This window comes from Euphorbia lathyris, chromosome 1, assembly GCF_963576675.1.
Source record: "Euphorbia lathyris chromosome 1, ddEupLath1.1, whole genome shotgun sequence".
In the NCBI taxonomy this organism is placed as follows: domain Eukaryota; kingdom Viridiplantae; phylum Streptophyta; class Magnoliopsida; order Malpighiales; family Euphorbiaceae; genus Euphorbia; species Euphorbia lathyris.
This window is the reverse complement of record NC_088910.1, coordinates 131,803,423-131,820,055: the sequence shown is the minus strand read 5'-3', so window position 1 is coordinate 131,820,055 and position 16,633 is coordinate 131,803,423. Positions and strand designations below refer to the sequence as shown.

At 46.9% G+C, this 16,633-nt stretch overlaps 47 non-coding genes across 47 annotated transcripts; all 47 read left to right on the top strand.

Moving 5' to 3' along the window:
- The first annotated feature begins 88 nt into the window (after positions 1-88).
- On the top strand, positions 89-207 carry LOC136212293 (5S ribosomal RNA). Its single transcript, XR_010679458.1, has one exon. It is a non-coding gene; the product is annotated as a 5S ribosomal RNA (ribosomal RNA).
- A 260-nt stretch (positions 208-467) lies between these two features.
- LOC136212605 (5S ribosomal RNA) lies at positions 468-586 on the top strand. Its single transcript, XR_010679753.1, has one exon. It is a non-coding gene; the product is annotated as a 5S ribosomal RNA (ribosomal RNA).
- A 183-nt stretch (positions 587-769) lies between these two features.
- Positions 770-888, top strand: LOC136214969 (5S ribosomal RNA). Its single transcript, XR_010682029.1, has one exon. It is a non-coding gene; the product is annotated as a 5S ribosomal RNA (ribosomal RNA).
- Positions 889-1,147: 259 nt separating this feature from the next.
- LOC136212280 (5S ribosomal RNA) lies at positions 1,148-1,266 on the top strand. Its single transcript, XR_010679445.1, has one exon. It is a non-coding gene; the product is annotated as a 5S ribosomal RNA (ribosomal RNA).
- Positions 1,267-1,526: 260 nt separating this feature from the next.
- LOC136212604 (5S ribosomal RNA) lies at positions 1,527-1,645 on the top strand. The gene has a single exon (XR_010679752.1). It is a non-coding gene; the product is annotated as a 5S ribosomal RNA (ribosomal RNA).
- Positions 1,646-1,828: 183 nt separating this feature from the next.
- Positions 1,829-1,947, top strand: LOC136214968 (5S ribosomal RNA). Its single transcript, XR_010682028.1, has one exon. It is a non-coding gene; the product is annotated as a 5S ribosomal RNA (ribosomal RNA).
- A 259-nt stretch (positions 1,948-2,206) lies between these two features.
- Positions 2,207-2,325, top strand: LOC136213411 (5S ribosomal RNA). The gene has a single exon (XR_010680524.1). It is a non-coding gene; the product is annotated as a 5S ribosomal RNA (ribosomal RNA).
- A 258-nt stretch (positions 2,326-2,583) lies between these two features.
- Positions 2,584-2,702, top strand: LOC136212603 (5S ribosomal RNA). The gene has a single exon (XR_010679751.1). It is a non-coding gene; the product is annotated as a 5S ribosomal RNA (ribosomal RNA).
- A 183-nt stretch (positions 2,703-2,885) lies between these two features.
- LOC136213524 (5S ribosomal RNA) lies at positions 2,886-3,004 on the top strand. Its single transcript, XR_010680630.1, has one exon. It is a non-coding gene; the product is annotated as a 5S ribosomal RNA (ribosomal RNA).
- Positions 3,005-3,187: 183 nt separating this feature from the next.
- On the top strand, positions 3,188-3,306 carry LOC136215106 (5S ribosomal RNA). The gene has a single exon (XR_010682157.1). It is a non-coding gene; the product is annotated as a 5S ribosomal RNA (ribosomal RNA).
- Positions 3,307-3,565: 259 nt separating this feature from the next.
- Positions 3,566-3,684, top strand: LOC136212268 (5S ribosomal RNA). The gene has a single exon (XR_010679433.1). It is a non-coding gene; the product is annotated as a 5S ribosomal RNA (ribosomal RNA).
- Positions 3,685-3,942: 258 nt separating this feature from the next.
- On the top strand, positions 3,943-4,061 carry LOC136212600 (5S ribosomal RNA). The gene has a single exon (XR_010679749.1). It is a non-coding gene; the product is annotated as a 5S ribosomal RNA (ribosomal RNA).
- Positions 4,062-4,319: 258 nt separating this feature from the next.
- LOC136212509 (5S ribosomal RNA) lies at positions 4,320-4,438 on the top strand. The gene has a single exon (XR_010679661.1). It is a non-coding gene; the product is annotated as a 5S ribosomal RNA (ribosomal RNA).
- Positions 4,439-4,697: 259 nt separating this feature from the next.
- On the top strand, positions 4,698-4,816 carry LOC136214239 (5S ribosomal RNA). Its single transcript, XR_010681335.1, has one exon. It is a non-coding gene; the product is annotated as a 5S ribosomal RNA (ribosomal RNA).
- A 260-nt stretch (positions 4,817-5,076) lies between these two features.
- Positions 5,077-5,195, top strand: LOC136212599 (5S ribosomal RNA). Its single transcript, XR_010679748.1, has one exon. It is a non-coding gene; the product is annotated as a 5S ribosomal RNA (ribosomal RNA).
- A 183-nt stretch (positions 5,196-5,378) lies between these two features.
- LOC136214896 (5S ribosomal RNA) lies at positions 5,379-5,497 on the top strand. Its single transcript, XR_010681961.1, has one exon. It is a non-coding gene; the product is annotated as a 5S ribosomal RNA (ribosomal RNA).
- A 183-nt stretch (positions 5,498-5,680) lies between these two features.
- LOC136213523 (5S ribosomal RNA) lies at positions 5,681-5,799 on the top strand. The gene has a single exon (XR_010680629.1). It is a non-coding gene; the product is annotated as a 5S ribosomal RNA (ribosomal RNA).
- A 183-nt stretch (positions 5,800-5,982) lies between these two features.
- On the top strand, positions 5,983-6,101 carry LOC136215105 (5S ribosomal RNA). The gene has a single exon (XR_010682156.1). It is a non-coding gene; the product is annotated as a 5S ribosomal RNA (ribosomal RNA).
- Positions 6,102-6,360: 259 nt separating this feature from the next.
- On the top strand, positions 6,361-6,479 carry LOC136212257 (5S ribosomal RNA). Its single transcript, XR_010679422.1, has one exon. It is a non-coding gene; the product is annotated as a 5S ribosomal RNA (ribosomal RNA).
- A 258-nt stretch (positions 6,480-6,737) lies between these two features.
- LOC136212598 (5S ribosomal RNA) lies at positions 6,738-6,856 on the top strand. Its single transcript, XR_010679747.1, has one exon. It is a non-coding gene; the product is annotated as a 5S ribosomal RNA (ribosomal RNA).
- A 258-nt stretch (positions 6,857-7,114) lies between these two features.
- LOC136212508 (5S ribosomal RNA) lies at positions 7,115-7,233 on the top strand. The gene has a single exon (XR_010679660.1). It is a non-coding gene; the product is annotated as a 5S ribosomal RNA (ribosomal RNA).
- Positions 7,234-7,492: 259 nt separating this feature from the next.
- LOC136214238 (5S ribosomal RNA) lies at positions 7,493-7,611 on the top strand. The gene has a single exon (XR_010681334.1). It is a non-coding gene; the product is annotated as a 5S ribosomal RNA (ribosomal RNA).
- Positions 7,612-7,871: 260 nt separating this feature from the next.
- LOC136212597 (5S ribosomal RNA) lies at positions 7,872-7,990 on the top strand. The gene has a single exon (XR_010679746.1). It is a non-coding gene; the product is annotated as a 5S ribosomal RNA (ribosomal RNA).
- Positions 7,991-8,173: 183 nt separating this feature from the next.
- LOC136214967 (5S ribosomal RNA) lies at positions 8,174-8,292 on the top strand. The gene has a single exon (XR_010682027.1). It is a non-coding gene; the product is annotated as a 5S ribosomal RNA (ribosomal RNA).
- A 259-nt stretch (positions 8,293-8,551) lies between these two features.
- Positions 8,552-8,670, top strand: LOC136212245 (5S ribosomal RNA). Its single transcript, XR_010679411.1, has one exon. It is a non-coding gene; the product is annotated as a 5S ribosomal RNA (ribosomal RNA).
- Positions 8,671-8,930: 260 nt separating this feature from the next.
- Positions 8,931-9,049, top strand: LOC136214602 (5S ribosomal RNA). Its single transcript, XR_010681684.1, has one exon. It is a non-coding gene; the product is annotated as a 5S ribosomal RNA (ribosomal RNA).
- A 183-nt stretch (positions 9,050-9,232) lies between these two features.
- Positions 9,233-9,351, top strand: LOC136214467 (5S ribosomal RNA). The gene has a single exon (XR_010681552.1). It is a non-coding gene; the product is annotated as a 5S ribosomal RNA (ribosomal RNA).
- Positions 9,352-9,610: 259 nt separating this feature from the next.
- LOC136212233 (5S ribosomal RNA) lies at positions 9,611-9,729 on the top strand. Its single transcript, XR_010679400.1, has one exon. It is a non-coding gene; the product is annotated as a 5S ribosomal RNA (ribosomal RNA).
- A 260-nt stretch (positions 9,730-9,989) lies between these two features.
- LOC136214601 (5S ribosomal RNA) lies at positions 9,990-10,108 on the top strand. The gene has a single exon (XR_010681683.1). It is a non-coding gene; the product is annotated as a 5S ribosomal RNA (ribosomal RNA).
- A 183-nt stretch (positions 10,109-10,291) lies between these two features.
- LOC136212596 (5S ribosomal RNA) lies at positions 10,292-10,410 on the top strand. The gene has a single exon (XR_010679744.1). It is a non-coding gene; the product is annotated as a 5S ribosomal RNA (ribosomal RNA).
- Positions 10,411-10,668: 258 nt separating this feature from the next.
- On the top strand, positions 10,669-10,787 carry LOC136212506 (5S ribosomal RNA). The gene has a single exon (XR_010679658.1). It is a non-coding gene; the product is annotated as a 5S ribosomal RNA (ribosomal RNA).
- Positions 10,788-11,046: 259 nt separating this feature from the next.
- Positions 11,047-11,165, top strand: LOC136214237 (5S ribosomal RNA). The gene has a single exon (XR_010681333.1). It is a non-coding gene; the product is annotated as a 5S ribosomal RNA (ribosomal RNA).
- Positions 11,166-11,425: 260 nt separating this feature from the next.
- Positions 11,426-11,544, top strand: LOC136212595 (5S ribosomal RNA). Its single transcript, XR_010679743.1, has one exon. It is a non-coding gene; the product is annotated as a 5S ribosomal RNA (ribosomal RNA).
- A 183-nt stretch (positions 11,545-11,727) lies between these two features.
- Positions 11,728-11,846, top strand: LOC136214966 (5S ribosomal RNA). The gene has a single exon (XR_010682026.1). It is a non-coding gene; the product is annotated as a 5S ribosomal RNA (ribosomal RNA).
- A 259-nt stretch (positions 11,847-12,105) lies between these two features.
- Positions 12,106-12,224, top strand: LOC136212221 (5S ribosomal RNA). The gene has a single exon (XR_010679389.1). It is a non-coding gene; the product is annotated as a 5S ribosomal RNA (ribosomal RNA).
- Positions 12,225-12,484: 260 nt separating this feature from the next.
- Positions 12,485-12,603, top strand: LOC136214599 (5S ribosomal RNA). The gene has a single exon (XR_010681681.1). It is a non-coding gene; the product is annotated as a 5S ribosomal RNA (ribosomal RNA).
- A 183-nt stretch (positions 12,604-12,786) lies between these two features.
- On the top strand, positions 12,787-12,905 carry LOC136212505 (5S ribosomal RNA). The gene has a single exon (XR_010679657.1). It is a non-coding gene; the product is annotated as a 5S ribosomal RNA (ribosomal RNA).
- A 259-nt stretch (positions 12,906-13,164) lies between these two features.
- LOC136212210 (5S ribosomal RNA) lies at positions 13,165-13,283 on the top strand. The gene has a single exon (XR_010679378.1). It is a non-coding gene; the product is annotated as a 5S ribosomal RNA (ribosomal RNA).
- A 260-nt stretch (positions 13,284-13,543) lies between these two features.
- On the top strand, positions 13,544-13,662 carry LOC136214598 (5S ribosomal RNA). The gene has a single exon (XR_010681679.1). It is a non-coding gene; the product is annotated as a 5S ribosomal RNA (ribosomal RNA).
- Positions 13,663-13,845: 183 nt separating this feature from the next.
- LOC136214965 (5S ribosomal RNA) lies at positions 13,846-13,964 on the top strand. Its single transcript, XR_010682025.1, has one exon. It is a non-coding gene; the product is annotated as a 5S ribosomal RNA (ribosomal RNA).
- A 259-nt stretch (positions 13,965-14,223) lies between these two features.
- Positions 14,224-14,342, top strand: LOC136212198 (5S ribosomal RNA). Its single transcript, XR_010679367.1, has one exon. It is a non-coding gene; the product is annotated as a 5S ribosomal RNA (ribosomal RNA).
- A 260-nt stretch (positions 14,343-14,602) lies between these two features.
- LOC136212594 (5S ribosomal RNA) lies at positions 14,603-14,721 on the top strand. Its single transcript, XR_010679742.1, has one exon. It is a non-coding gene; the product is annotated as a 5S ribosomal RNA (ribosomal RNA).
- A 183-nt stretch (positions 14,722-14,904) lies between these two features.
- LOC136214964 (5S ribosomal RNA) lies at positions 14,905-15,023 on the top strand. The gene has a single exon (XR_010682024.1). It is a non-coding gene; the product is annotated as a 5S ribosomal RNA (ribosomal RNA).
- Positions 15,024-15,282: 259 nt separating this feature from the next.
- On the top strand, positions 15,283-15,401 carry LOC136212186 (5S ribosomal RNA). Its single transcript, XR_010679356.1, has one exon. It is a non-coding gene; the product is annotated as a 5S ribosomal RNA (ribosomal RNA).
- Positions 15,402-15,661: 260 nt separating this feature from the next.
- On the top strand, positions 15,662-15,780 carry LOC136212593 (5S ribosomal RNA). Its single transcript, XR_010679741.1, has one exon. It is a non-coding gene; the product is annotated as a 5S ribosomal RNA (ribosomal RNA).
- Positions 15,781-15,963: 183 nt separating this feature from the next.
- On the top strand, positions 15,964-16,082 carry LOC136214962 (5S ribosomal RNA). Its single transcript, XR_010682023.1, has one exon. It is a non-coding gene; the product is annotated as a 5S ribosomal RNA (ribosomal RNA).
- Positions 16,083-16,341: 259 nt separating this feature from the next.
- On the top strand, positions 16,342-16,460 carry LOC136213410 (5S ribosomal RNA). The gene has a single exon (XR_010680523.1). It is a non-coding gene; the product is annotated as a 5S ribosomal RNA (ribosomal RNA).
- Positions 16,461-16,633: the final 173 nt, after the last annotated feature.

Below are 16,633 nucleotides of genomic sequence, written 5' to 3'. Positions count from 1 at the left end.
GGGGCTTGTGCATGCACGTGAAGGATGAGCATACGGGAGAAAGGGGCGCCCAGTATGGAATATATGCTTAGTTTTTGCATGGGATGACGGGTGCGATCATACCAGCACTAATGCACCGGATCCCATCAGAACTCCGAAGTTAAACGTGCTTGGGCGAGAGTAGTACTAAGATGGGTGACCTCTTGGGAAGTCCTCGTGTTGCACCCCTAAACTTTTTTGCAACGTGCATTTTTTAATTATTTAATTTTTTTTTCACCATGGCGTGCACGTTTTCGAGGCGGGCCCAAACTTTTTTGCAACGTGCATTTTTTAATTATTTAATTTTTTTTTTCACCATGGCGTGCACGTTTTCGAGGCGGGGGTCAGTGTTTGGGGTCCGGGGGCTTGTGCATGCACGTGAAGGATGAGCATACGGGAGAAAGGGGCGCCCAGTATGGAATATATGCTTAGTTTTTGCATGTGATGACGGGTGCGATCATACCAGCACTAATGCACCGGATCCCATCAGAACTCCGAAGTTAAACGTGCTTGGGCGAGAGTAGTACTAAGATGGTTGACCTCTTGGGAAGTCCTCGTGTTGCACCCCCAAACTTTTTTGCAACGTGCATTTTTTAATTATTTAATTTTTTTTTTCACCATGGCGTGCATGTTTTCGAGGCGGGGGTCAGTGTTTGGGGTCCGGGGGCTTGTGCATGCACGTGAAGGATGAGCATACGGGAGAAAGGGGCGCCCAGTATGGAATATATGCTTAGTTTTTGCATGGGATGACGGGTGCGATCATACCAGCACTAATGCACCGGATCCCATCAGAACCCCGAAGTTAAACGTGCTTGGGCGAGAGTAGTACTAAGATGGGTGACCTCTTCGGAAGTCCTCGTGTTGCACCCCCAAACTTTTTTGCAACGTGCATTTTTTAATTATTTAATTTTTTTTTCACCATAGCGTGCACGTTTTCGAGGCGGGCCCAAACTTTTTTGCAACGTGCATTTTTTAATTATTTAATTTTTATTTCACCATGGCGTGCACGTTTTCGAGGCGGGGGTCAGTGTTTGGGGTCCGGGGGCTTGTGCATGCACGTGAAGGATGAGCATACGGGAGAAAGGGGCGCCCAGTATGGAATATATGCTTAGTTTTTGCATGGGATGACGGGTGCGATCATACCAGCACTAATGCACCGGATCCCATCAGAACTCCGAAGTTAAACGTGCTTGGGCGAGAGTAGTACTAAGATGGGTGACCTCTTGGGAAGTCCTCGTGTTGCACCCCTAAACTTTTTTGCAACGTGCATTTTTTAATTATTTAATTTTTTTTTCACCATGGCGTGCACGTTTTCGAGGCGGGCCCAAACTTTTTTGCAACGTGCATTTTTTAATTATTTAATTTTTTTTTTCACCATGGCGTGCACGTTTTCGAGGCGGGGGTCAGTGTTTGGGGTCCGGGGGCTTGTGCATGCACGTGAAGGATGAGCATACGGGAGAAAGGGGCGCCCAGTATGGAATATATGCTTAGTTTTTGCATGTGATGACGGGTGCGATCATACCAGCACTAATGCACCGGATCCCATCAGAACTCCGAAGTTAAACGTGCTTGGGCGAGAGTAGTACTAAGATGGTTGACCTCTTGGGAAGTCCTCGTGTTGCACCCCCAAACTTTTTTGCAACGTGCATTTTTTAATTATTTAATTTTTTTTTTCACCATGGCGTGCATGTTTTCGAGGCGGGGGTCAGTGTTTGGGGTCCGGGGGCTTGTGCATGCACGTGAAGGATGAGCATACGGGAGAAAGGGGCGCCCAGTATGGAATATATGCTTAGTTTTTGCATGGGATGACGGGTGCGATCATACCAGCACTAATGCACCGGATCCCATCAGAACCCCGAAGTTAAACGTGCTTGGGCGAGAGTAGTACTAAGATGGGTGACCTCTTCGGAAGTCCTCGTGTTGCACCCCCAAACTTTTTTGCAACGTGCATTTTTTAATTATTTAATTTTTTTTTCACCATAGCGTGCACGTTTTCGAGGCGGGCCCAAACTTTTTTGCAACGTGCATTTTTTAATTATTTAATTTTTTTTTCACCATGGCGTGCACGTTTTCGAGGCGGGGGTCAGTGTTTGGGGTCCGGGGGCTTGTGCATGCACGTGAAGGATGAGCATACGGGAGAAAGGGGCGCCCAGTATGGAATATATGCTTAGTTTTTGCATGGGATGACGGGTGCGATCATACCAGCACTAATGCACCGGATCCCATCAGAACTCCGAAGTTAAACGTGCTTGGTCGAGAGTAGTACTAAGATGGGTGACCTCTTGGGAAGTCCTCGTGTTGCACCCCTAAACTTTTTTGCAACGTGCATTTTTTAATTATTTAATTTTTTTTTCACCATGGCGTGCACGTTTTCGAGGCGGGCCCAAACTTTTTTGCAACGTGCATTTTTTAATTATTTAATTTTTTTTCACCATGGCGTGCACGTTTTCGAGGCGGGGGTCAGTGTTTGGGGTCCGGGGGCTTGTGCATGCACGTGAAGGATGAGCATACGGGAGAAAGGGGCGCCCAGTATGGAATATATGCTTAGTTTTTGCATGTGATGACGGGTGCGATCATACCAGCACTAATGCACCGGATCCCATCAGAACTCCGAAGTTAAACGTGCTTGGGCGAGAGTAGTACTAAGATGGTTGACCTCTTGGGAAGTCCTCGTGTTGCACCCCCAAACTTTTTTGCAACGTGCATTTTTTAATTATTTAATTTTTTTTTTCACCATGGCGTGCATGTTTTCGAGGCGGGGGTCAGTGTTTGGGGTCCGGGGGCTTGTGCATGCACGTGAAGGATGAGCATACGGGAGAAAGGGGCGCCCAGTATGGAATATATGCTTAGTTTTTGCATGGGATGACGGGTGCGATCATACCAGCACTAATGCACCGGATCCCATCAGAACTCCGAAGTTAAACGTGCTTGGGCGAGAGTAGTACTAAGATGGGTGACCTCTTCAGAAGTCCTCGTGTTGCACCCCCAAACTTTTTTGCAACGTGCATTTTTTAATTATTTAATTTTTTTTTTCACCATGGCGTGCATGTTTTCGAGGCGGGGGTCAGTGTTTGGGGTCCGGGGGCTTGTGCATGCACGTGAAGGATGAGCATACGGGAGAAAGGTGCGCCCAGTATGGAATATATGCTTAGTTTTTGCATGGGATGACGGGTGCGATCATACCAGCACTAATGCACCGGATCCCATCAGAACTCCGAAGTCAAACGTGCTTGGGCGAGAGTAGTACTAAGATGGGTGACCTCTTCGGAAGTCCTCGTGTTGTACCCCCAAACTTTTTTGCAACGTGCATTTTTTAATTATTTAATTTTTTTTTCACCATGGCGTGCACGTTTTCGAGGCGGGCCCAAACTTTTTTGCAACGTGCATTTTTTAATTATTTAATTTTTTTTTCACCATGGCGTGCACGTTTTCGAGGCAGGGGTCAGTGTTTGGGGTCCGGGGGCTTGTGCATGCACGTGAAGGATGAGCATACGGGAGAAAGGGGCGCCCAGTATGGAATATATGCTTAGTTTTTGCATGGGATGACGGGTGCGATCATACCAGCACTAATGCACCGGATCCCATCAGAACTCCGAAGTTAAACGTGCTTGGGCGAGAGTAGTACTAAGATGGGTGACCTCTTGGGAAGTCCTCGTGTTGCACCCCTAAACTTTTTTATAACGTGCATTTTTTAATTATTTAATTTTTTTTTCACCATGGCGTGCACGTTTTCGAGGCGGGCCCAAACTTTTTTGCAACGTGCATTTTTTAATTATTTAATTTTTTTTCACCATGGCGTGCACGTTTTCGAGGCGGGGGTCAGTGTTTGGGGTCCGGGGGCTTGTGCATGCACGTGAAGGATGAGCATACGGGAGAAAGGGGCGCCCAGTATGGAATATATGCTTAGTTTTTGCATGTGATGACGGGTGCGATCATACCAGCACTAATGCACCGGATCCCATCAGAACTCCGAAGTTAAACGTGCTTGGGCGAGAGTAGTACTAAGATGGTTGACCTCTTGGGAAGTCCTCGTGTTGCACCCCTAAACTTTTTTATAACGTGCATTTTTTAATTATTTAATTTTTTTTTCACCATGGCGTGCACGTTTTCGAGGCGGGCCCAAACTTTTTTGCAACGTGCATTTTTTAATTATTTAATTTTTTTTCACCATGGCGTGCACGTTTTCGAGGCGGGGGTCAGTGTTTGGGGTCCGGGGGCTTGTGCATGCACGTGAAGGATGAGCATACGGGAGAAAGGGGCGCCCAGTATGGAATATATGCTTAGTTTTTGCATGGGATGACGGGTGCGATCATACCAGCACTAATGCACCGGATCCCATCAGAACTCCGAAGTTAAACGTGCTTGGGCGAGAGTAGTACTAAGATGGGTGACCTCTTGGGAAGTCTTCGTGTTGCACCCCCAAACTTTTTTGCAACGTGCATTTTTTAATTATTTAATTTTTTTTTCACCATGGCGTGCACGTTTTCGAGGCGGGCCCAAACTTTTTTGCAACGTGCATTTTTTAATTATTTAATTTTTTTTTCACCATGGCGTGCACGTTTTCGAGGCGGGGGTCAGTGTTTGGGGTCCGGGGGCTTGTGCATGGACGTGAAGGATGAGCATACGGGAGAAAGGGGCGCCCAGTATGGAATATATGCTTAGTTTTTGCATGGGATGACGGGTGCGATCATACCAGCACTAATGCACCGGATCCCATCAGAACTCCGAAGTTAAACGTGCTTGGGCGAGAGTAGTACTAAGATGGGTGACCTCTTGGGACGTCCTCGTGTTGCACCCCTAAACTTTTTTGCAACGTGCATTTTTTAATTATTTAATTTTTTTTTCACCATGGCGTGCACGTTTTCGAGGCGGGCCCAAACTTTTTTGCAACGTGCATTTTTTAATTATTTAATTTTTTTTTTCACCATGGCGTGCACGTTTTCGAGGCGGGGGTCAGTGTTTGGGGTCCGGGGGCTTGTGCATGCACGTGAAGGATGAGCATACGGGAGAAAGGGGCGCCTAGTATGGAATATATGCTTAGTTTTTGCATGTGATGACGGGTGCGATCATACCAGCACTAATGCACCGGATCCCATCAGAACTCCGAAGTTAAACGTGCTTGGGCGAGAGTAGTACTAAGATGGTTGACCTCTTGGGAAGTCCTCGTGTTGCACCCCCAAACTTTTTTGCAACGTGCATTTTTTAATTATTTAATTTTTTTTTTCACCATGGCGTGCATGTTTTCGAGGCGGGGGTCAGTGTTTGGGGTCCGGGGGCTTGTGCATGCACGTGAAGGATGAGCATACGGGAGAAAGGGGCGCCCAGTATGGAATATATGCTTAGTTTTTGCATGGGATGACGGGTGCGATCATACCAGCACTAATGCACCGGATCCCATCAGAACCCCGAAGTTAAACGTGCTTGGGCGAGAGTAGTACTAAGATGGTTGACCTCTTGGGAAGTCCTCGTGTTGCACCCCCAAACTTTTTTGCAACGTGCATTTTTTAATTATTTAATTTTTTTTTTCACCATGGCGTGCATGTTTTCGAGGCGGGGGTCAGTGTTTGGGGTCCGGGGGCTTGTGCATGCACGTGAAGGATGAGCATACGGGAGAAAGGGGCGCCCAGTATGGAATATATGCTTAGTTTTTGCATGGGATGACGGGTGCGATCATACCAGCACTAATGCACCGGATCCCATCAGAACTCCGAAGTTAAACGTGCTTGGGCGAGAGTAGTACTAAGATGGGTGACCTCTTCAGAAGTCCTCGTGTTGCACCCCCAAACTTTTTTGCAACGTGCATTTTTTAATTATTTAATTTTTTTTTTCACCATGGCGTGCATGTTTTCGAGGCGGGGGTCAGTGTTTGGGGTCCGGGGGCTTGTGCATGCACGTGAAGGATGAGCATACGGGAGAAAGGTGCGCCCAGTATGGAATATATGCTTAGTTTTTGCATGGGATGACGGGTGCGATCATACCAGCACTAATGCACCGGATCCCATCAGAACTCCGAAGTCAAACGTGCTTGGGCGAGAGTAGTACTAAGATGGGTGACCTCTTCGGAAGTCCTCGTGTTGTACCCCCAAACTTTTTTGCAACGTGCATTTTTTAATTATTTAATTTTTTTTTCACCATGGCGTGCACGTTTTCGAGGCGGGCCCAAACTTTTTTGCAACGTGCATTTTTTAATTATTTAATTTTTTTTTCACCATGGCGTGCACGTTTTCGAGGCAGGGGTCAGTGTTTGGGGTCCGGGGGCTTGTGCATGCACGTGAAGGATGAGCATACGGGAGAAAGGGGCGCCCAGTATGGAATATATGCTTAGTTTTTGCATGGGATGACGGGTGCGATCATACCAGCACTAATGCACCGGATCCCATCAGAACTCCGAAGTTAAACGTGCTTGGGCGAGAGTAGTACTAAGATGGGTGACCTCTTGGGAAGTCCTCGTGTTGCACCCCTAAACTTTTTTATAACGTGCATTTTTTAATTATTTAATTTTTTTTTCACCATGGCGTGCACGTTTTCGAGGCGGGCCCAAACTTTTTTGCAACGTGCATTTTTTAATTATTTAATTTTTTTTCACCATGGCGTGCACGTTTTCGAGGCGGGGGTCAGTGTTTGGGGTCCGGGGGCTTGTGCATGCACGTGAAGGATGAGCATACGGGAGAAAGGGGCGCCCAGTATGGAATATATGCTTAGTTTTTGCATGTGATGACGGGTGCGATCATACCAGCACTAATGCACCGGATCCCATCAGAACTCCGAAGTTAAACGTGCTTGGGCGAGAGTAGTACTAAGATGGTTGACCTCTTGGGAAGTCCTCGTGTTGCACCCCTAAACTTTTTTATAACGTGCATTTTTTAATTATTTAATTTTTTTTTCACCATGGCGTGCACGTTTTCGAGGCGGGCCCAAACTTTTTTGCAACGTGCATTTTTTAATTATTTAATTTTTTTTCACCATGGCGTGCACGTTTTCGAGGCGGGGGTCAGTGTTTGGGGTCCGGGGGCTTGTGCATGCACGTGAAGGATGAGCATACGGGAGAAAGGGGCGCCCAGTATGGAATATATGCTTAGTTTTTGCATGGGATGACGGGTGCGATCATACCAGCACTAATGCACCGGATCCCATCAGAACTCCGAAGTTAAACGTGCTTGGGCGAGAGTAGTACTAAGATGGGTGACCTCTTGGGAAGTCTTCGTGTTGCACCCCCAAACTTTTTTGCAACGTGCATTTTTTAATTATTTAATTTTTTTTTCACCATGGCGTGCACGTTTTCGAGGCGGGCCCAAACTTTTTTGCAACGTGCATTTTTTAATTATTTAATTTTTTTTTCACCATGGCGTGCACGTTTTCGAGGCGGGGGTCAGTGTTTGGGGTCCGGGGGCTTGTGCATGGACGTGAAGGATGAGCATACGGGAGAAAGGGGCGCCCAGTATGGAATATATGCTTAGTTTTTGCATGGGATGACGGGTGCGATCATACCAGCACTAATGCACCGGATCCCATCAGAACTCCGAAGTTAAACGTGCTTGGGCGAGAGTAGTACTAAGATGGGTGACCTCTTGGGACGTCCTCGTGTTGCACCCCTAAACTTTTTTGCAACGTGCATTTTTTAATTATTTAATTTTTTTTTCACCATGGCGTGCACGTTTTCGAGGCGGGCCCAAACTTTTTTGCAACGTGCATTTTTTAATTATTTAATTTTTTTTTTCACCATGGCGTGCACGTTTTCGAGGCGGGGGTCAGTGTTTGGGGTCCGGGGGCTTGTGCATGCACGTGAAGGATGAGCATACGGGAGAAAGGGGCGCCTAGTATGGAATATATGCTTAGTTTTTGCATGTGATGACGGGTGCGATCATACCAGCACTAATGCACCGGATCCCATCAGAACTCCGAAGTTAAACGTGCTTGGGCGAGAGTAGTACTAAGATGGTTGACCTCTTGGGAAGTCCTCGTGTTGCACCCCCAAACTTTTTTGCAACGTGCATTTTTTAATTATTTAATTTTTTTTTTCACCATGGCGTGCATGTTTTCGAGGCGGGGGTCAGTGTTTGGGGTCCGGGGGCTTGTGCATGCACGTGAAGGATGAGCATACGGGAGAAAGGGGCGCCCAGTATGGAATATATGCTTAGTTTTTGCATGGGATGACGGGTGCGATCATACCAGCACTAATGCACCGGATCCCATCAGAACCCCGAAGTTAAACGTGCTTGGGCGAGAGTAGTACTAAGATGGGTGACCTCTTCGGAAGTCCTCGTGTTGCACCCCCAAACTTTTTTGCAACGTGCATTTTTTAATTATTTAATTTTTTTTTCACCATGGCGTGCACGTTTTCGAGGCGGGCCCAAACTTTTTTGCAACGTGCATTTTTTAATTATTTAATTTTTTTTTCACCATGGCGTGCACGTTTTCGAGGCGGGGGTCAGTGTTTGGGGTCCGGGGGCTTGTGCATGCACGTGAAGGATGAGCATACGGGAGATAGGGGCGCCCAGTATGGAATATATGCTTAGTTTTTGCATGGGATGACGGGTGCGATCATACCAGCACTAATGCACCGGATCCCATCAGAACTCCGAAGTTAAACGTGCTTGGGCGAGAGTAGTACTAAGATGGGTGACCTCTTGGGAAGTCCTCGTGTTGCACCCCTAAACTTTTTTGCAACGTGCATTTTTTAATTATTTAATTTTTTTTTCACCATGGCGTGCACGTTTTCGAGGCGGGCCCAAACTTTTTTGCAACGTGCATTTTTTAATTATTTAATTTTTTTTTTCACCATGGCGTGCACGTTTTCGAGGCGGGGGTCAGTGTTTGGGGTCCGGGGGCTTGTGCATGCACGTGAAGGATGAGCATACGGGAGAAAGGGGCGCCCAGTATGGAATATATGCTTAGTTTTTGCATGTGATGACGGGTGCGATCATACCAGCACTAATGCACCGGATCCCATCAGAACTCCGAAGTTAAACGTGCTTGGGCAAGAGTAGTACTAAGATGGTTGACCTCTTGGGAAGTCCTCGTGTTGCACCCCCAAACTTTTTTGCAACGTGCATTTTTTAATTATTTAATTTTTTTTTTCACCATGGCGTGCATGTTTTCGAGGCGGGGGTCAGTGTTTGGGGTCCGGGGGCTTGTGCATGCACGTGAAGGATGAGCATACGGGAGAAAGGGGCGCCCAGTATGGAATATATGCTTAGTTTTTGCATGTGATGACGGGTGCGATCATACCAGCACTAATGCACCGGATCCCATCAGAACTCCGATGTTAAACGTGCTTGGGCGAGAGTAGTACTAAGATGGGTGACCTCTTGGGAAGTCTTCGTGTTGCACCCCCAAACTTTTTTGCAACGTGCATTTTTTAATTATTTAATTTTTTTTTCACCATGGCGTGCACGTTTTCGAGGCGGGCCCAAACTTTTTTGCAACGTGCATTTTTTAATTATTTAATTTTTTTTTCACCATGGCGTGCACGTTTTCGAGGCGGGGGTCAGTGTTTGGGGTCCGGGGGCTTGTGCATGCACGTGAAGGATGAGCATACGGGAGAAAGGGGCGCCCAGTATGGAATATATGCTTAGTTTTTGCATAGGATGACGGGTGCGATCATACCAGCACTAATGCACCGGATCCCATCAGAACTCCGAAGTTAAACGTGCTTGGGCGAGAGTAGTACTAAGATGGGTGACCTCTTGGGAAGTCCTCGTGTTGCACCCCTAAACTTTTTTGCAACGTGCATTTTTTAATTATTTAATTTTTTTTTCACCATGGCGTGCACGTTTTCGAGGCGGGCCCAAACTTTTTTGCAACGTGCATTTTTTAATTATTTAATTTTTTTTTTCACCATGGCGTGCACGTTTTCGAGGCGGGGGTCAGTGTTTGGGGTCCGGGGGCTTGTGCATGCACGTGAAGGATGAGCATACGGGAGAAAGGGGCGCCCAGTATGGAATATATGCTTAGTTTTTGCATGTGATGACGGGTGCGATCATACCAGCACTAATGCACCGGATCCCATCAGAACTCCGAAGTTAAACGTGCTTGGGCAAGAGTAGTACTAAGATGGTTGACCTCTTGGGAAGTCCTCGTGTTGCACCCCCAAACTTTTTTGCAACGTGCATTTTTTAATTATTTAATTTTTTTTTTCACCATGGCGTGCATGTTTTCGAGGCGGGGGTCAGTGTTTGGGGTCCGGGGGCTTGTGCATGCACGTGAAGGATGAGCATACGGGAGAAAGGGGCGCCCAGTATGGAATATATGCTTAGTTTTTGCATGTGATGACGGGTGCGATCATACCAGCACTAATGCACCGGATCCCATCAGAACTCCGAAGTTAAACGTGCTTGGGCGAGAGTAGTACTAAGATGGTTGACCTCTTGGGAAGTCCTCGTGTTGCACCCCTAAACTTTTTTATAACGTGCATTTTTTAATTATTTAATTTTTTTTTCACCATGGCGTGCACGTTTTCGAGGCGGGCCCAAACTTTTTTGCAACGTGCATTTTTTAATTATTTAATTTTTTTTCACCATGGCGTGCACGTTTTCGAGGCGGGGGTCAGTGTTTGGGGTCCGGGGGCTTGTGCATGCACGTGAAGGATGAGCATACGGGAGAAAGGGGCGCCCAGTATGGAATATATGCTTAGTTTTTGCATGGGATGACGGGTGCGATCATACCAGCACTAATGCACCGGATCCCATCAGAACTCCGAAGTTAAACGTGCTTGGGCGAGAGTAGTACTAAGATGGGTGACCTCTTGGGAAGTCTTCGTGTTGCACCCCCAAACTTTTTTGCAACGTGCATTTTTTAATTATTTAATTTTTTTTTCACCATGGCGTGCACGTTTTCGAGGCGGGCCCAAACTTTTTTGCAACGTGCATTTTTTAATTATTTAATTTTTTTTTCACCATGGCGTGCACGTTTTCGAGGCGGGGGTCAGTGTTTGGGGTCCGGGGGCTTGTGCATGCACGTGAAGGATGAGCATACGGGAGAAAGGGGCGCCCAGTATGGAATATATGCTTAGTTTTTGCATGGGATGACGGGTGCGATCATACCAGCACTAATGCACCGGATCCCATCAGAACTCCGAAGTTAAACGTGCTTGGGCGAGAGTAGTACTAAGATGGGTGACCTCTTGGGACGTCCTCGTGTTGCACCCCTAAACTTTTTTGCAACGTGCATTTTTTAATTATTTAATTTTTTTTTCACCATGGCGTGCACGTTTTCGAGGCGGGCCCAAACTTTTTTGCAACGTGCATTTTTTAATTATTTAATTTTTTTTTTCACCATGGCGTGCACGTTTTCGAGGCGGGGGTCAGTGTTTGGGGTCCGGGGGCTTGTGCATGCACGTGAAGGATGAGCATACGGGAGAAAGGGGCGCCTAGTATGGAATATATGCTTAGTTTTTGCATGTGATGACGGGTGCGATCATACCAGCACTAATGCACCGGATCCCATCAGAACTCCGAAGTTAAACGTGCTTGGGCGAGAGTAGTACTAAGATGGTTGACCTCTTGGGAAGTCCTCGTGTTGCACCCCCAAACTTTTTTGCAACGTGCATTTTTTAATTATTTAATTTTTTTTTTCACCATGGCGTGCATGTTTTCGAGGCGGGGGTCAGTGTTTGGGGTCCGGGGGCTTGTGCATGCACGTGAAGGATGAGCATACGGGAGAAAGGGGCGCCCAGTATGGAATATATGCTTAGTTTTTGCATGGGATGACGGGTGCGATCATACCAGCACTAATGCACCGGATCCCATCAGAACCCCGAAGTTAAACGTGCTTGGGCGAGAGTAGTACTAAGATGGGTGACCTCTTCGGAAGTCCTCGTGTTGCACCCCCAAACTTTTTTGCAACGTGCATTTTTTAATTATTTAATTTTTTTTTCACCATGGCGTGCACGTTTTCGAGGCGGGCCCAAACTTTTTTGCAACGTGCATTTTTTAATTATTTAATTTTTTTTTCACCATGGCGTGCACGTTTTCGAGGCGGGGGTCAGTGTTTGGGGTCCGGGGGCTTGTGCATGCACGTGAAGGATGAGCATACGGGAGAAAGGGGCGCCCAGTATGGAATATATGCTTAGTTTTTGCATGGGATGACGGGTGCGATCATACCAGCACTAATGCACCGGATCCCATCAGAACTCCGAAGTTAAACGTGCTTGGGCGAGAGTAGTACTAAGATGGGTGACCTCTTGGGAAGTCCTCGTGTTGCACCCCTAAACTTTTTTGCAACGTGCATTTTTTAATTATTTAATTTTTTTTTCACCATGGCGTGCACGTTTTCGAGGCGGGCCCAAACTTTTTTGCAACGTGCATTTTTTAATTATTTAATTTTTTTTTTCACCATGGCGTGCACGTTTTCGAGGCGGGGGTCAGTGTTTGGGGTCCGGGGGCTTGTGCATGCACGTGAAGGATGAGCATACGGGAGAAAGGGGCGCCCAGTATGGAATATATGCTTAGTTTTTGCATGTGATGACGGGTGCGATCATACCAGCACTAATGCACCGGATCCCATCAGAACTCCGAAGTTAAACGTGCTTGGGCAAGAGTAGTACTAAGATGGTTGACCTCTTGGGAAGTCCTCGTGTTGCACCCCCAAACTTTTTTGCAACGTGCATTTTTTAATTATTTAATTTTTTTTTTCACCATGGCGTGCATGTTTTCGAGGCGGGGGTCAGTGTTTGGGGTCCGGGGGCTTGTGCATGCACGTGAAGGATGAGCATACGGGAGAAAGGGGCGCCCAGTATGGAATATATGCTTAGTTTTTGCATGTGATGACGGGTGCGATCATACCAGCACTAATGCACCGGATCCCATCAGAACTCCGAAGTTAAACGTGCTTGGGCGAGAGTAGTACTAAGATGGGTGACCTCTTGGGAAGTCTTCGTGTTGCACCCCCAAACTTTTTTGCAACGTGCATTTTTTAATTATTTAATTTTTTTTTCACCATGGCGTGCACGTTTTCGAGGCGGGCCCAAACTTTTTTGCAACGTGCATTTTTTAATTATTTAATTTTTTTTTCACCATGGCGTGCACGTTTTCGAGGCGGGGGTCAGTGTTTGGGGTCCGGGGGCTTGTGCATGCACGTGAAGGATGAGCATACGGGAGAAAGGGGCGCCCAGTATGGAATATATGCTTAGTTTTTGCATAGGATGACGGGTGCGATCATACCAGCACTAATGCACCGGATCCCATCAGAACTCCGAAGTTAAACGTGCTTGGGCGAGAGTAGTACTAAGATGGGTGACCTCTTGGGAAGTCCTCGTGTTGCACCCCTAAACTTTTTTGCAACGTGCATTTTTTAATTATTTAATTTTTTTTTCACCATGGCGTGCACGTTTTCGAGGCGGGCCCAAACTTTTTTGCAACGTGCATTTTTTAATTATTTAATTTTTTTTTTCACCATGGCGTGCACGTTTTCGAGGCGGGGGTCAGTGTTTGGGGTCCGGGGGCTTGTGCATGCACGTGAAGGATGAGCATACGGGAGAAAGGGGCGCCCAGTATGGAATATATGCTTAGTTTTTGCATGTGATGACGGGTGCGATCATACCAGCACTAATGCACCGGATCCCATCAGAACTCCGAAGTTAAACGTGCTTGGGCAAGAGTAGTACTAAGATGGTTGACCTCTTGGGAAGTCCTCGTGTTGCACCCCCAAACTTTTTTGCAACGTGCATTTTTTAATTATTTAATTTTTTTTTTCACCATGGCGTGCATGTTTTCGAGGCGGGGGTCAGTGTTTGGGGTCCGGGGGCTTGTGCATGCACGTGAAGGATGAGCATACGGGAGAAAGGGGCGCCCAGTATGGAATATATGCTTAGTTTTTGCATGGGATGACGGGTGCGATCATACCAGCACTAATGCACCGGATCCCATCAGAACCCCGAAGTTAAACGTGCTTGGGCGAGAGTAGTACTAAGATGGGTGACCTCTTCGGAAGTCCTCGTGTTGCACCCCCAAACTTTTTTGCAACGTGCATTTTTTAATTATTTAATTTTTTTTTCACCATGGCGTGCACGTTTTCGAGGCGGGCCCAAACTTTTTTGCAACGTGCATTTTTTAATTATTTAATTTTTTTTTCACCATGGCGTGCACGTTTTCGAGGCGGGGGTCAGTGTTTGGGGTCCGGGGGCTTGTGCATGCACGTGAAGGATGAGCATACGGGAGAAAGGGGCGCCCAGTATGGAATATATGCTTAGTTTTTGCATGGGATGACGGGTGCGATCATACCAGCACTAATGCACCGGATCCCATCAGAACTCCGAAGTTAAACGTGCTTGGGCGAGAGTAGTACTAAGATGGGTGACCTCTTGGGAAGTCCTCGTGTTGCACCCCTAAACTTTTTTGCAACGTGCATTTTTTAATTATTTAATTTTTTTTTCACCATGGCGTGCACGTTTTCGAGGCGGGCCCAAACTTTTTTGCAACGTGCATTTTTTAATTATTTAATTTTTTTTTTCACCATGGCGTGCACGTTTTCGAGGCGGGGGTCAGTGTTTGGGGTCCGGGGGCTTGTGCATGCACGTGAAGGATGAGCATACGGGAGAAAGGGGCGCCCAGTATGGAATATATGCTTAGTTTTTGCATGTGATGACGGGTGCGATCATACCAGCACTAATGCACCGGATCCCATCAGAACTCCGAAGTTAAACGTGCTTGGGCGAGAGTAGTACTAAGATGGTTGACCTCTTGGGAAGTCCTCGTGTTGCACCCCCAAACTTTTTTGCAACGTGCATTTTTTAATTATTTAATTTTTTTTTTCACCATGGCGTGCATGTTTTCGAGGCGGGGGTCAGTGTTTGGGGTCCGGGGGCTTGTGCATGCACGTGAAGGATGAGCATACGGGAGAAAGGGGCGCCCAGTATGGAATATATGCTTAGTTTTTGCATGGGATGACGGGTGCGATCATACCAGCACTAATGCACCGGATCCCATCAGAACCCCGAAGTTAAACGTGCTTGGGCGAGAGTAGTACTAAGATGGGTGACCTCTTCGGAAGTCCTCGTGTTGCACCCCCAAACTTTTTTGCAACGTGCATTTTTTAATTATTTAATTTTTTTTTCACCATAGCGTGCACGTTTTCGAGGCGGGCCCAAACTTTTTTGCAACGTGCATTTTTTAATTATTTAATTTTTTTTTCACCATGGCGTGCACGTTTTCGAGGCGGGGGTCAGTGTTTGGGGTCCGGGGGCTTGTGCATGCACGTGAAGGATGAGCATACGGGAGAAAGGGGCGCCCAGTATGGAATATATGCTTAGTTTTTGCATGGGATGACGGGTGCGATCATACCAGCACTAATGCACCGGATCCCATCAGAACTCCGAAGTTAAACGTGCTTGGGCGAGAGTAGTACTAAGATGGGTGACCTCTTGGGAAGTCCTCGTGTTGCACCCCTAAACTTTTTTGCAACGTGCATTTTTTAATTATTTAATTTTTTTTTCACCATGGCGTGCACGTTTTCGAGGCGGGCCCAAACTTTTTTGCAACGTGCATTTTTTAATTATTTAATTTTTTTTTTCACCATGGCGTGCACGTTTTCGAGGCGGGGGTCAGTGTTTGGGGTCCGGGGGCTTGTGCATGCACGTGAAGGATGAGCATACGGGAGAAAGGGGCGCCCAGTATGGAATATATGCTTAGTTTTTGCATGTGATGACGGGTGCGATCATACCAGCACTAATGCACCGGATCCCATCAGAACTCCGAAGTTAAACGTGCTTGGGCGAGAGTAGTACTAAGATGGTTGACCTCTTGGGAAGTCCTCGTGTTGCACCCCCAAACTTTTTTGCAACGTGCATTTTTTAATTATTTAATTTTTTTTTTCACCATGGCGTGCATGTTTTCGAGGCGGGGGTCAGTGTTTGGGGTCCGGGGGCTTGTGCATGCACGTGAAGGATGAGCATACGGGAGAAAGGGGCGCCCAGTATGGAATATATGCTTAGTTTTTGCATGGGATGACGGGTGCGATCATACCAGCACTAATGCACCGGATCCCATCAGAACCCCGAAGTTAAACGTGCTTGGGCGAGAGTAGTACTAAGATGGGTGACCTCTTCGGAAGTCCTCGTGTTGCACCCCCAAACTTTTTTGCAACGTGCATTTTTTAATTATTTAATTTTTTTTTCACCATAGCGTGCACGTTTTCGAGGCGGGCCCAAACTTTTTTGCAACGTGCATTTTTTAATTATTTAATTTTTTTTTCACCATGGCGTGCACGTTTTCGAGGCGGGGGTCAGTGTTTGGGGTCCGGGGGCTTGTGCATGCACGTGAAGGATGAGCATACGGGAGAAAGGGGCGCCCAGTATGGAATATATGCTTAGTTTTTGCATGGGATGACGGGTGCGATCATACCAGCACTAATGCACCGGATCCCATCAGAACTCCGAAGTTAAACGTGCTTGGTCGAGAGTAGTACTAAGATGGGTGACCTCTTGGGAAGTCCTCGTGTTGCACCCCTAAACTTTTTTGCAACGTGCATTTTTTAATTATTTAATTTTTTTTTCACCATGGCGTGCACGTTTTCGAGGCGGGCCCAAACTTTTTTGCAACGTGCATTTTTTAATTATTTAATTTTTTTTCACCATGGCGTGCACGTTTTCGAGGCGGGGGTCAGTGTTTGGGGTCCGGGG